This window comes from Stegodyphus dumicola, chromosome 2 (assembly GCF_044657685.1).
Source record: "Stegodyphus dumicola isolate Sdum_Otavi_A_Nest chromosome 2, ASM4465768v1".
NCBI classification, from domain to species: Eukaryota; Metazoa; Arthropoda; class Arachnida; order Araneae; family Eresidae; genus Stegodyphus; species Stegodyphus dumicola.
In genome coordinates, this window is record NC_140769.1 from 197,362,158 (window position 1) to 197,376,460 (window position 14,303).

General features: G+C 34.5%; 1 long non-coding RNA gene across 1 annotated transcript in view; it reads right to left on the minus strand.

The window, feature by feature from the left end:
* Positions 1-745: 745 nt before the first annotated feature.
* Positions 746-14,303, minus strand: part of LOC146998788 (uncharacterized) — a 166,208-nt gene continuing 152,650 nt past the window's right edge. Inside the window, exon 3 of the long non-coding RNA XR_015039348.1 lies at positions 746-1,021. This is a non-coding gene — a long non-coding RNA (uncharacterized LOC146998788). The remainder of the gene's footprint in view (positions 1,022-14,303) is intronic.

Below are 14,303 nucleotides of genomic sequence, written 5' to 3' on the forward strand. Positions count from 1 at the left end.
GGATAACAAGTTCAGCAGTGGAGTGGAGACCGCAGCCAAAGGTGTCAGCGCGGTACGACTAGCAACATCGCATACACAGTAGCAAGTGTGGCGGCTGTGTCCTATTTGATCGTGGCGAACAGGCGCAAAACGTTCAAAAATATACAGGAAGAGTCAGGGCTTGCGTAAGGAACATTGCAGGCGATTGTGCATGGTGATTTGGGAATGACAAATGTGCGTGCGAAGTGGGTGGACATCAGAATACGCCTTGCTTGACAACAGGAAGGACGCTGTCAATGGCCAGCGTGTTTCAGTCTTCTGCCGAATTGAATGCAGTTGTCCATATGTGGTGCGCGGACACTTCACAGATTCGTTTACCAAAGCCCCTTCGGAGCCTCCCAGCCAGATGGCAGAAGTGTATTGACATGGGCGGGGATTATTTCTAACATATGTAATATCATTTTTTTGTTAAATTGTATTCCGCTCTGCGGAAGACATTTCTGTACGACCTAAATATAATCGCTTCAAGTATCACCGATCACTTCCACATCACAGCAACGAGCAGAGATAGGAAAAAAGGCAAAGACTATTTGTTATATATCCACCGCTCTGTCTATCATAAGCAAAGCAGTTTATTTGAAAGGATTAAAAAAAAAAGGATATCCTCTTCTAATTGTTACGTGATTTTAAACCACATATAGCGCAGGAGTATACGAAAAATGTAGTGTGTAAGAAATAATTACAACTTTTTCATAACAAGTAGAACTTTAATTAGCAAACATAATTTTGAAAATCCATAGCGTCATCGAATTTAAAACTGTTTCCGTGACAGATGCATTTCATGACATCGAACTCGACTGACTTGGGTCATGAAACTTTTTCGGCTTCGTATTTCTCAATTCCTCTTACGTGATAAGTTGCATACACTAATATGATCTTTGCATCAGAAAGCATGTATATTATATAGATCACTATGAATTCATTAGAAGGTTTTGAAGTATACAGGACCTCTCATAAATCGGCACAGTCTAAAAATTACAGTCTGAAAAAAAAAATTTCTTTATTTTTGACACATGTAAAAATAAGGCTATCAAAAATTTAGAAATTTATCTCACAGTTTCATTATTAAACTGATAATATAAATTATGAAATTTAACTGGCAGTTAGGTTCCTAATGATCCCGACGTTTTACATCGAAGAGTTAAAGCAGGGTCATTCAATGCCCGCGGGCCAGAACAACACTGCAACCATAGAGGTGAGAGGGAATCTCCAGAAAAATATCAAGAGGCTGGCATCCATGAGGTATTTTAAACTTGCGATCGAGATTGAAGGCTAGCTTTCAACAGGGACAAGCGGGCTATTTCATGCTCCTCATTAATTTGAAATAAACAATATTCTGATAAAGCCAATCGAAATAAATGTATTCTGTATTTACATTTCAACACGCTAGAAAAATACAAACCTAAAACTGATAAAAAATAAGCAGGATTATGTTTTGATATGATACAAAAGTATGAAAACAAATTTCAAGATTTTAGAGAAAGAAAACAAAATTTTAGTATTTTTGCCATTCCATTTATAGTCGATATAGATTTTGCTAATGAAGTTTCAAGTAAAAAAGACAGAGGTGCTATACGACATTCAGCTCGAGGAAAGAATGATTGATTGCGACACTTGGTTGTAAGTGTATAAATCAGGCCTACCGTGAGTTAAATATGCCACACTCCATAGTCATGCGTTATTCCCTGTCATCATTATTCGGTAGAAGATATATTTATGAAAAAGTACTTTCAGTAGTGAAACACGCTGAGAGTAAAATTAGAACCAGAATATCAGATGAACGCCTTGATAACTCCCTGATAAAGACAACCACTTCAATCAAACGAGGTATTAGTTTCATTTCTTCAGTTTGAGGTCAGTTCTATAATATTGATGCTTGCGTACGGGTTCGTGATGGATTGAATGCACAAGGTCGATAATAAGATAATAAAATTTATTCTTATCCCAAGAAATAAAACAAAATACTGAAATTTCCTCATAGATATCCGTACAATATCGCAGTTCCTCACAGTAGTTATATTTTAAACTACTAAAACGTTAAATAGAACTCAATTCAAAAGACACAGAAAGCTAATCCGATCTCACCGCGAATTCGCTTCATTCAATAACAGCACTAAGTAAACAACTGAACTGAGATGTTTAGCTCTGGCTTTTATAAGCTATCCAATCATGCACGAGAACATTCTGGTAAAATCTATTTTCTTTATTCTTCTGGAAGGCAAAGGAGTACAGTTACGAGATATCTATTTATTAAATGCGCGTGCTCTTGGATTTTTACTTTTCTGCGTAGCTTTCTCTTAAAATTTGTCACGCTCTGCATTTCTTGAGGAATTAAAACAATTTTAATTACAATTATACTAAAAAATAGCAAAGTAAATACATTTAATACTATAAATTTCGGTTTGGCATTTTGCGTCGATTCATTTTCTGCGTTGCTTCACTTTTCAAACTGTTGCCAACAAATATTAACGCCCTGTGCTATATTTAAAGAAATTAAATAATGAAGAATCTGCATAAATGTGTGTATGTTTCTCGCATTGTGATAAAAAACGGTACCTAGAGCCATCCAATTTCCGAATGTGCAATCCAGCAATCCGAATATGGGCGTCAGGAATCCCAAATTTGGAATTTAGAATTTGTTTTATTATCTATTTCATATTTTATAAAGCATTTGTGAGTTTTTGATAAAGAAACTCAACGATTTCAAAGCGAACAATGGGAACACTGTACGAGAGGAAAAAACATTTTTATCTCTAGCGCGCGAGATTGTGTATCGGAAATTCTAAAGATAGGCTCATTTTAGAAATATTTTGCTATATTCCTGTTGAAGTGTATTTTATGGTTTGAATGCGAAGAGCATGATCTTTAATAAATAAAGGTAGCAGAAAACGTTAAAAAAACGCCCTTTTGGGCATAACGTATAATTTCAGATTTTTGTTTTTTTGTCATCATCCATTGTTAGTGTTAAGCAGTAACGACTCGCCATATAAGTAACGTAAATCATTGATTCACTTAAATTTTCCACATATGGCAAATATTATATTTACATATAGCAAATATTATATATTACTTATATATATGTGTGTGTGATATTTTAGCAGTCGTGAAGCTTGGCATCAGTGTTCAGGCATGGTTTTTGCATAGTGGTAAGGCTAATCCAAATGAAGAGGCAAGTTGATTTAGCTTTTAACGGAACATGTTTATTCCAGAGCTTTATTTCAATTTTTACCGTAGATCATGCTTTACTTCCTATGAAATTCTCTAAATCACATATTCATTAGTAGTCTAAAATAAGTATGACTAAAGTTAAACTTTATGCCTCCTTACTATTTCTAACAAAGGAAAGTTACATCAAGTAACAGCGAGATGTGACGCACAGGAGGAAAGGCGAGCTTCTGACGCGAAATGGCGGGCATTCGTTATTTATAGTAGTGGTTACGTAGTAGACTAGCAAATTTTAGAAGGTACTGGTCTAGGGGAAAGATCCTGAATTGCAGAAAGTTATTAAAGGTTATTTATTTTTCTTCGTGATGCGCTAATTATTTTTATTTATTCATCAAAATAATTTTTATCACCATTTTTTGCTAAGCGATTAGAACATATGATGAGTGAATGGGTTTTACACAAGGATTTATCGCATTCTTCACAAACAGAAGAAGTCTTTCGATCAGATTTCTTTGGGCATTCTTCACATCGACGACAAAATGAGGATTTCTTTGGAAATGTTACCGGTCTGTCATCTGGTAAATTTAGGAGCCTTTTGGAGTTAGTTCTGATAGTTTGAAGTATACTTGCGTTCTTTGATCTCTCAAGAAGATGTTCTTTTACTAAGTCAACAGCAAGTTCCTTCAAGTAATTTCGTCGTGATAAATTATTGGCGCTGTTGAATTTATAAATAGTATATGAATTTATGCCTGTGATATTTAGTAGGCCATTTAGTAGGCCACATTTCATCCACTGTATCCACACCTCCTTTGGTCAAGTTATAAAAGGTAATCATTTCAAGTTTACATAAATCACCCGTTGTCGAATCAATTCTATCATCAAAAATAAATGAAGATAACACTAGAACAGATTTACCTTTCTTAGGAACGTGTGACGTTAAGGCAATTTTCTTCTCATAAAATCCAAAAAGTGAGGAATGTACAACTCTTGACTAATGTGGTAAAAATTCCTTAGGAATTTCTTTCTTATTCTTTCTAATTGTATCAACAGTTGTAAGCTTGTTTTTCTCCAACAATTCTAAAGGGAAATTCATGAACCAATTATCCATAGTTATATTACGACCAGTTTGAGAAATTGGAGCAACAATTCTCTTTACAATATCACTTGGTTTATTACTTACTCTGAAAGGTCCATCAGGATGTTGACTAACATAAACTCCAAGATTATGTGTACAAAAATTGCGGGCATCACAGAATGCAAACTTTTTATGCCATATTTCGCTGGTTTACTCTTGATGTATTGACGAAACTGGCAATTCCACGGAACGGCTCCAGTTTCTCATCAATTGTACAGTACTCAGAAATGAAGTATACTTTTTGAAAATTATAAACAATTCTTGCAAACACATTCCTTATTGGGGCTAGTCTATCAAATTCTTTTCTCTCTTGACGACTATGTATGTCATCGAATCGAAGACACCTAAGGAGAAAATGGAAACGGTTAATGGACATTGAAGTTGAAAAATTTGCATTCCTGTTCCATCTGTAGACCAAAGATCTTTTGCACTCAAGTGTGCAGCTCTCATAACGTCAGCATAATAAAATAGACCAAAAAGAGCCTTTATTTCTGTTTTGCTGGTTGGCAATGCATCTCTTTCACGTTTACATTTGTTTTTAATTGACTCAGTATAAATATTTGTACATTGTACATCAATATTCATAATGTCATCATCAAAAATTACTAAAAAAGATTCTAAAATACTTGTAAAGGATCTGTAATTTGTCTTTACACCCGGTAAATGTGACACAATATTACACGCTGTTCTTCGCGCATTTGTCGGAGGGGGTCTTGCCATCCACTTAGTTTTATCTTTACCGAGATAATATTCCTTGTTATTGTCTTCATCGCTCAAATCTGAGTCCTCTAAATCCACTTTCTGTATCGTGTTCACTTTCAGAAAGTCCACTGGCTTCAACCGAATCTGGGCTTCCTTCAATCTCGCTGTCGGTCGAAACATTTGCGACAAGATCGCTAAGTCTCTGCTGCTCCCTTTTGTAATCAGACAGATTCATAATGTTAACTAATTCCAAAACGTTAGTACACGTGACGGGTAAAAATGACTCCGACCCACTAGCACATACAGAACAATCTTGTCTTCGAAGTTTGTTTTTTTCCAGAAACCGCCTTTAGATCACCCTTAAGGTACCGGAAGTGGCATCTGCAAGAGACGAGAAATTCCTAAAATATTTGCCGACAATAGAAAGCGTCGGGTCGAAAATACCCTGCGCGTGTGCCCACGGGTTAAACAACAACTCTATGTGCACACTGATTTAATGACGGAAGTCCTTGCAAACTTCAATCAGCATTACACAAACCGTTGTAAAATTAAAATAGAATTATGAAAATATAATATTTTAAAACTATTGAAACGCCAAGTCATAATATTTTTAAATCTGTATCTACAAATCTTTGAATAAGATTTATATCACAATTTTTAGATTTTGAGGAGCAATTAATTTAAATGAAATAAAAATAGTGTGAAACTGGGCTCAAAATGATTAACATCTTGAAATATCTGCAAATTCTTGTCATAAAAATTAATGTCATAATAATGCTAATTAACGGAATGAAAAATATATTCGTTGGCCTCGAAAGTTTGCTTCAGTACCTCTAGATTCAGACAACTAGCTTCTAGGGTACCTGTTTCTTTTTTCGTACTATAAAATGCTAATTCTTAACAGTGTTTCAGGAACACCAGTGACAGAGCCGTTAAATTGCTCAACATTGGTAGTTGCGACCTGGATTCGAACTTAAACGAATGGTCTGGCTGCTAGGTCGGTTTCGTGATTTTTCCCATGGGTAACGTGTATGCGATCCCATTTCGCTCAGAAAGTGCTCCACGAAGCTGTGCCTTCCCATAGGTAGACAGCTCTATTGTGTTTCGCTGTATTAAACTAAATTAAACAAAACTTAACGTAGTTCTAGTCTAAATAGACCAGGGACTTTACTGTGTGTTATCAATATAATCATATTGTTTTTGTTAACGTGGGAAAGAGGTAGTCCAGTTTGCAAACTATGTTCGCTTGAGTTGGAACCTCACGAGAACCTAATTTGAAAAATAGGTGCGGTTAATTTGTATAAACCCTATTGCAAAGCTAAACTCTCATTGAACACTCAGCCTAACGATTAACATTCAAAATTATCTTAACCAGTTGAAGAATTAGTAACTTAACCACTATTTAATTGTAATCAAAAAGCAAGTTTGGTGCAAATCCATATAAAAGCTGATTAAATCGTTCTTGTTGTTCATATATGAAAATACAACATAAATCTTAATCGATGACCTTTTGTAATAAAAATAGTATGACAAAGATGAAGCTGTTTTCTCTTCCAGTTACATTTCAAATATTGATGAACACAAAGCTTAATTGAACATTAAGTATCTGATAGGTTGAACTCTTACGCAGCTTGCCATTAGCACAGGCTTTATATAATTTTTTACCCACAGCTGGATTTTGCAGGAACTACCTATCTTTTATTGAGGCAGTGGCGAACACTCCACTAAGCCGAGCTGAATTCCAGCCTTTGAGCCCTACCGCACTGTGTTTAAATTTGCATAAGTTTCTGATCTGAGGAAAATCAATGCATGAGAAAAGATGGATAGCACGCCTGAAAACGTAGGCGTTTACGCAAGTTATGAATAATTCTTACAAATTTTCTAAGAGTGAAACTGTTTTATGTTCGTTCAAAATTCAGAATTTGTTTCCACTGCTTTTTGAACCCAAGTTTGCTGCTGGAAATAAATGAATGTTTTTTTCGATATTTAAAAACCTCAAGGACTTAAAAGCATTCACGATATACTTCTATTAAATGTTTATCTGCATCACAAGGGTTACGCCTTTAATTTGCAAGAAAAAATGTTTAGATTTTCTTCGTTAACAAATAGACAGATTCCCCATCTATAACACTTTATTCGCAGGCAATCTGAGTAATTTTTCTACCTAGACTCCTAGTAATTTTTCTCCTTCGAGAAACTAACGGCTCTCACAATATGGAGTGATGGAAATCTCTACATACCTATCAGAATAAAGAGCTTACATAACAGTTCAGCCTCATTTCTGTGATTCAAGATTAAAGTAAATGTTAACCAGAGTTAAGATTCAGGCAATGAGGTATAAAAAACTGAAATACATTATATCCATGATTTAAATTAAAATGAGTTTTAAATATATTTAAATATGAAACATAAAGCAGAATGCATGACGAAAATTTTAACAAATAATAAGACACATTTTTAAAATTTGTGAATTTACTTGGTAAACGTGAAAAAAAATTTGTATTCGCGAAATTTAAGGAATTCTTCAGAAATTTGAGAAATAAGTTCATCAAAAGATTACTTCGGCAAGAATTTTTTAGATTGCTATTTGGATGAAATTGCTGTATTACCTATTACACTATTCTACTAATGAACATATTTTTGCGAGCGTACAAGTTGGTAATAAAATGAATATACAAGTCCGATAATAGGTTAGTAAGATGTATTCTTATCAAAAGAAATATATCAGAACGCTTGAATTTTCCTCAGAGATATTCGTATAAGTCTTCACAATATGACGCAGTATAATCAGTAGTTACACTTCAAACTGCTAAAAATGTTAAAATATAACGCAATGCAAACCGTTATCTGATGTTAATTCAGATAAGTGAAAGTTAATTCAGATATCTCATTCACGGACAATTAAGCAAATCGCAACAACAATAACTAAGCAACTAACTAAAACGCTCTCTCTCCGGTCTTTTGTAGCTTTCAAGGGGCTGAGCGAGCTATTTCACATACTTTCTGCTTCTCGAGATTTCTGGATAGAAAAATGTTTGGAATTACGGTTACAGATAACATAGTGTTCAATTAAATTTACTCAATTTAAATATAGAATAACGAGATTAACGTACCCCATGTGTTCCTGTGATTTTAATTTTCCGACATAGCTTTCTCTTAAAATTTGTCTTGCGCTGCATTGCGCAGGGAAATTCAGTAATTTTAATTGTAATTCTATTAAAATTAGCTATCTAAATACAAAATTCGTGACACTACCCCCTTCCCAAGGATTGCCCGTTCCGGGCAGTACGATCCCTGAACAGGAAGCCACACTTACAACTAAAGCATCAATGCCATAATAAACATTACAATACAATAATGAACAACGTAAACAATATTGCAATAAGTAACTTAAAATAAATCAAATACAAATCAATAAATGAGTGATTAAATTTACAAAGTTAGAAACGGAAAGGACCATGATTGCCCGTTCCGGGCAGTACGATCCCTGAACAGGAAGCCACACTTACAACTAAAGCATCAATGCCATAATAAACATTAGAATACAATAATGAACAACGTAAACAATATTGCAATAAGTAACTTAAAATAAATCAAATACAAATCAATAAATGAGTGATTAAATTTACAAAGTTAGAAACGGAAAGGACCATGATCATATAATGTTTACATTATATACACTGCATACTATGGCCGTACTAAGGAGTGAGCTTGTTGTAATGAGCGGAGCGACGTTAGGTTTAGATTGGTGTATTTAATTATGGCAAAGCACACTAGGGCTATCTGCCTAAGGGGAGGGATGCCTTTCGTGGAGGACTTTCTAAGGAAAACTGGCTCGTATACACGTTACACATGGGGAAAAGCACGAAAACGCCCATGCAGCCAGCCCGTTCGCGGTATTCGAACCTCGGACCGAACTACCAGTGTTCAGCGATTTTACCGCTCGGCCGCTGGTGAGCCGTTAGGCTTAGAATTTGATGACTTACGTATGCGAACTACGACGCGTTCAGTCTTTTTAAGGTTGTAAGGACCAGCCCAAGGTGTCTGTAGTTCTGGACTCCTTTCCATCGAATCGGATTCCACAACCTCATCTCGTCTTCTTCGTTGAATCGATGCCATGTAGGTCTCGGGTCGTATCGGGTCTCGAAATCTTGAATGTACTCCTCAGCCGATGAAGGCACACCCATAGGGCGACCAATCAAGAGATCACAAGTTATCTGTGATTGTGTATAGCCGTAATTCTTATAGACAGCACCGCGATAGGCCAGTTAGAACGGTGGTAAAATTTTGTCCCAGTCCTTTCAGAAACCAGCGAGACGTTATTAAAAATTGCTCAATTAAGCGTCTCTATTATGCTGTCTGACATCATGTATAATGTGTGACGTAATATAAGGTATTGTACAGTGCAAAGTATGGCATAATGTATTCTGTGTCAAATAATGTAAATACTGTGCAAATTAGTAAAATGTGCAAATGTGAAAATTAACATATAATGTGCTAAAATAATGTAAGATGCAATATAATAAAATGTAAGGTTTTAATGCATTTTAAATAATGCATTATTCATAACATGTATAATATGTATTCAGTGTATGTTTCTATGTTGAATATGTGCTAAAATAATGTAAGATGCAATATAATAAAATGTAAGGTTTTAATGCATTTTAAATAGTGCATTATTCATAACATGTATAATATGTATTCAGTGTATGTTTCTATGTTTGAATATGTAAGGCAAATGTATAAAATAATGAGAAATATGGTAAAATGTACATTGTAATCTGGTGAAACACACAAAAGTAAGGCATTATGTATAATCTGTGACATAATATAAGGTACGGTTTAGTGCAAAGTATTGCATAATGTAATGTTTCAAATAATATAAATACTATGCAAATTAGTAAAATGTACAAATGTAAAGCCTAACGTGTAATGTGCTAAAGTAATGTAAGATGAAGCATAATGTAATATCAGGTTTATACAATTTATATAGGGCATTATTGATAACATGTATAATATGTTCTCAATGTATGTTTTTATGTTTAAATACGTAAGGCAAATGTATAAAGTAATGAAAAGTATGGTAAAATGTGTGTATGCTAAAACGCACATTGTAATTTAGTGAAATGTACAAACGTAAAGTATCATATATAATGTGGGACGTAATATAAGGTACAGCACAGCGCAAAGTATGACATAATGTACAATATACAATTGTATATATTGTAATGTTTATATCTATGCATGTTTTATTTAGGTAATATCCAAGAATGTCTAGCAGGTCATCGTCATGTAAGTCCTATGTAACAATAACAACAGTCTGTGATAACATGTTGACAAAGCCCTTTGCATGGCCATATATTGATTGATATTATTTCAATAAATGCTGGGCCCGGGCGATTGGAAGAGGGTGAACTCCTGGGGGCATATTGGTCTGTTCGACTGCCCACCGGATGCTCTAGGCGCTGGTGAATCTGGCGCTGGATCTGGGAGCCTTGTGCAAGGCTCTCGTGTGGCCACACCAACTGGCCAACTATAGATACGGGTGAAACTGGTGCTGTACTTGATTAACGTAATGGCAAAGGAACAGTGCCCACGTTCTCCGTCGCCTATCGCTTATCGCTTATGCCGTCTGACTTGCAATGTACATATGTCATTTGAGTTTTGTCGTTACCAAGTAGCTTGCAGATCTCTTTAATTTCAGCCAAACTAAAATTTCGTCCTTGATCGGAATGTAACCGAAGAGTTACTCGAAACTGGAAATCCAGTGTTGCATCATTACCTCTGCTACCGTGACAAACAATTAATCAGGAATAGGATACGCTTCAGGCCAGTTGATGAAATTATCAAGCAAGTATTCAAGCATGCAAAGTTTTTGTTTGTTCGATTGTATGCCAGGATAAATATGAAGCTTCGTGTATTATTGGAGCAAAAGGAAAGTTAATGTTAGTTCTTTATTGCTTATAGCGTAAGATTCACCAGAAGCCGCGAGGTAAAACTGCAGAATACTGGTAGTTTGATCCAGGTGGAACCACAAAAAAAAAAGAACAGATCTTCGGGAAGTTAAAAAATGTAGAAAACTAGCTGACACAACTGTATTAATAATTGATACATTAAGTTTACCTACGTTTTAACATTTAAAAGTTTAACAGGAAGCCTTTATTGCTATTTAAATAATGTAATTGATAAGCTTTCTGTCGGGCTTTAGGACATCGTTCCTGAATCAAACATAATTAAACATTTCTTTTTATTTTCAAACTGCTAATTTTGCTTCACTTGAAGAATGTGTATTTGTGGACGTTCTCGTGAGTACATTCCTAGATAATGATTTTAGAATTTCCATAAAATTTCGTCAGTTTTATATCAAGTGTTAACTCGCGTCACAACACGTGCTTTTTGAAATTTCTGAATTAGGTTCCTGTGAGCTTTTGCTAAATTCAACAAAAGGAAAAACAATTTAAGAACAAATCTGAACAGTAGATAAAGGGAAACTAAAATTTATTCCAAAGCCACCACTCTGCCTTCAATTGGCAACGCAGTTTCATTTAAAAAAAAATAGTTTCCTATTTTCAAGACATAAAGTTTGTTAATTTTAAAATACGTATAGCGCAACAGAATACACAAAAACTAGTTAGTATCAAATTGGTTATACGTAATTTTTGATTAATATAAAATCAAAGTGTACATATAATTATAAAAATCCATAACATCATCGAATCGAAATCAGTTTCGCTGTTCAAATTTCTTCAGTAAATGCAAGTTTCGATGTTAGATACATTTTACGTAACCCGGACCTGATTTCAGCTAGCACAAGCTTTCTAAGAATCTCAGATTTTAACGCAAACGGCGTTTACAGTTGTCTTCAAGAAATAATTAACTACTTGAGAAAATATAATGTTGATGGTAAGATGATCAACGAGATGCACTTAAAACCAAGCAATAGAACAAATATTCTTGGATACAGCGTTCTTCGCGACGACCGAAGTCATAATAGAGGTGGAGACAAGAAGTCATAATAGAGGTGGAGACCGAAGTCATAATAGAGGTGCCTTAATCATTAAAAATCATATCAATGACACCAGATTCAAAAATCCCCAATACTGGAAATTTAGAAAAAACGGCTGCAGTAATTTACACAGGATTCAACGAGCCTTACCTCATCATTGCTGCTTACAGCCCTTCAAATAATGCATTCACAGTACAGAACTTACATAAAATTACAAACTTTAATTTTCCCACCTTAGTAGCGGGCGACGTAAATGCGAAACACTACATTTGGAACAGCAGAAGCATTACAGAAATGGCCAAATTTTTAGAGATTACTCCCAAAGGAAAAATATTAGAATACTTGCTCCAGATATTCCTACAAGATATCACCACAACGACAGCAAAGCATATCACTATCATGAAAAATATTTCAGCAACACCTTATCTGGAAGTAAGATTGAGTAAGATCTGGACCAAAGATGATTGAGCTTCTGATCATAGACCCGTTCTATTTGACTTTTATGGATTCTATCCACCCCTGCAAAAAACCCAACAAAAGGTTAATTGGAAAATTTTCAAACATCACATGATTAGCATTCCCTGCAGAATCTCAATAAATAATTGCGCTGAATTAGAAAACGCAATTCATAATCTTAATACCAAGATTCAGACGCCAATAAAAACGCTACCTTCATCAGTAAGAAAAAGATAGCAAAAACCTTCCGGAATACATTTTAAATCTAATTAAGCAACGAAATAATAGAAGAAAAAATTGGCAAATGACAAGAAACCCAAGACATAAAGCACACTTCAATTATCTTTTGAGAAAGATTAAACAAGAAATTACTAACCATAGATCCAGAAGTTAGGGTAACCTCCTTGAAAACATGGATTCAGAACCAAATGTAGTTTGGAAAATCGCAAAATGCCTCCAAAATACCCGAGCGCAACATCTGCATCCTATCGACTACATGAGTCACACATTCTACTCCGAATCCGACATAGCAGAAGTTCAAGCAAGCAACTTGGGTAAAATTTTCAATAAACACGAAGAAAAATATTCCGAACACGAGGAAGAAGTTAAGCTCCAAACGAAGTTCAAATCATTATTAAAAAATCTGATGTGTACACCACATGACTTCCTTGTATGGAATATTAAATTATACTCATTTTTTTCATTTCGTTTAAACTTATTGTATTTAATTAAATCTACTTTGCCGACACCGCATAAACCACAATAGAATAAATGCATTCTTTAAAATTCACTCTATTTGTCTACCATAGAGACACTCTGGCGCAACGATGTATAAAAGAAATTAAGCAAACAAAACAAAAAAGTAACAGTTTTTCACAGACGATTGAGTATTTTTCATTCAATTAATTCAGTTCTCACTTCGCGACAAGGCAAAAATACATAAAAACTCAAAATATCTGTATTAAAAATTACTAACTAATAAAAATTAAATTACTAATTATTAAAAACTAAATTACAAAAAATTAAGTAAATCTTTAACACTTATTTCCTCGAAAAAATTCCAGAAAGGATTAAGATGATTTAATTCGCAATAATAAATGAAGGCGTTATCTTTGTTGTTGCGAATCTACATTTCTCTAGATTGGCAACAAATCCACTACTTTACTGTTTCAAATGTAAACAAGCAATGGCCGCCCTCAAAAAAAAAAAAAAACATTTAGGCTTAGCGGCACTTAAACAACTTTAAAATTGTTCATAATTCTAAAAATATTGCATACAGATTTACGAAAGGCATAAAAACCTGACCCGGAAAATAAGAACAACACAATTCAATCACTTTTAAAGCAAAAAATGTACAATTTACAAACATATAAGTGTAAAGAAACCGAGATCACTGAGCCGGGTAACAGAGTGGATATATTTATAAATATATTTATATACGTTTGGCGCCGCCGATTGCAACCAAAATACGAGGTGCACATCTACATGTTATAGTAGTCCTATATACAAAATTTCAACGTTCTGACGCTACTCGTTTTTTAGTTTTGCGTACAGACGCCACGTGCGTATAGACGCCACGAAAAATTCTCTTCAGAATTCATTTTAAAGCAGTTTTATAATTTTTTTGGAGGAAAAGAGTCTTTTATTCTGTCCTTACGTACAGATAGCAAGCAGAAACATCGTTAAATTGTATTCGAAAGCGGTCAAAATGAATATTTCGTTGAAATATACCGACTGAAACTTTTCGCGATTACATTACTTGCTTTTTACGTCGTACAAGGAAGTAAAAACTCAAAAAAC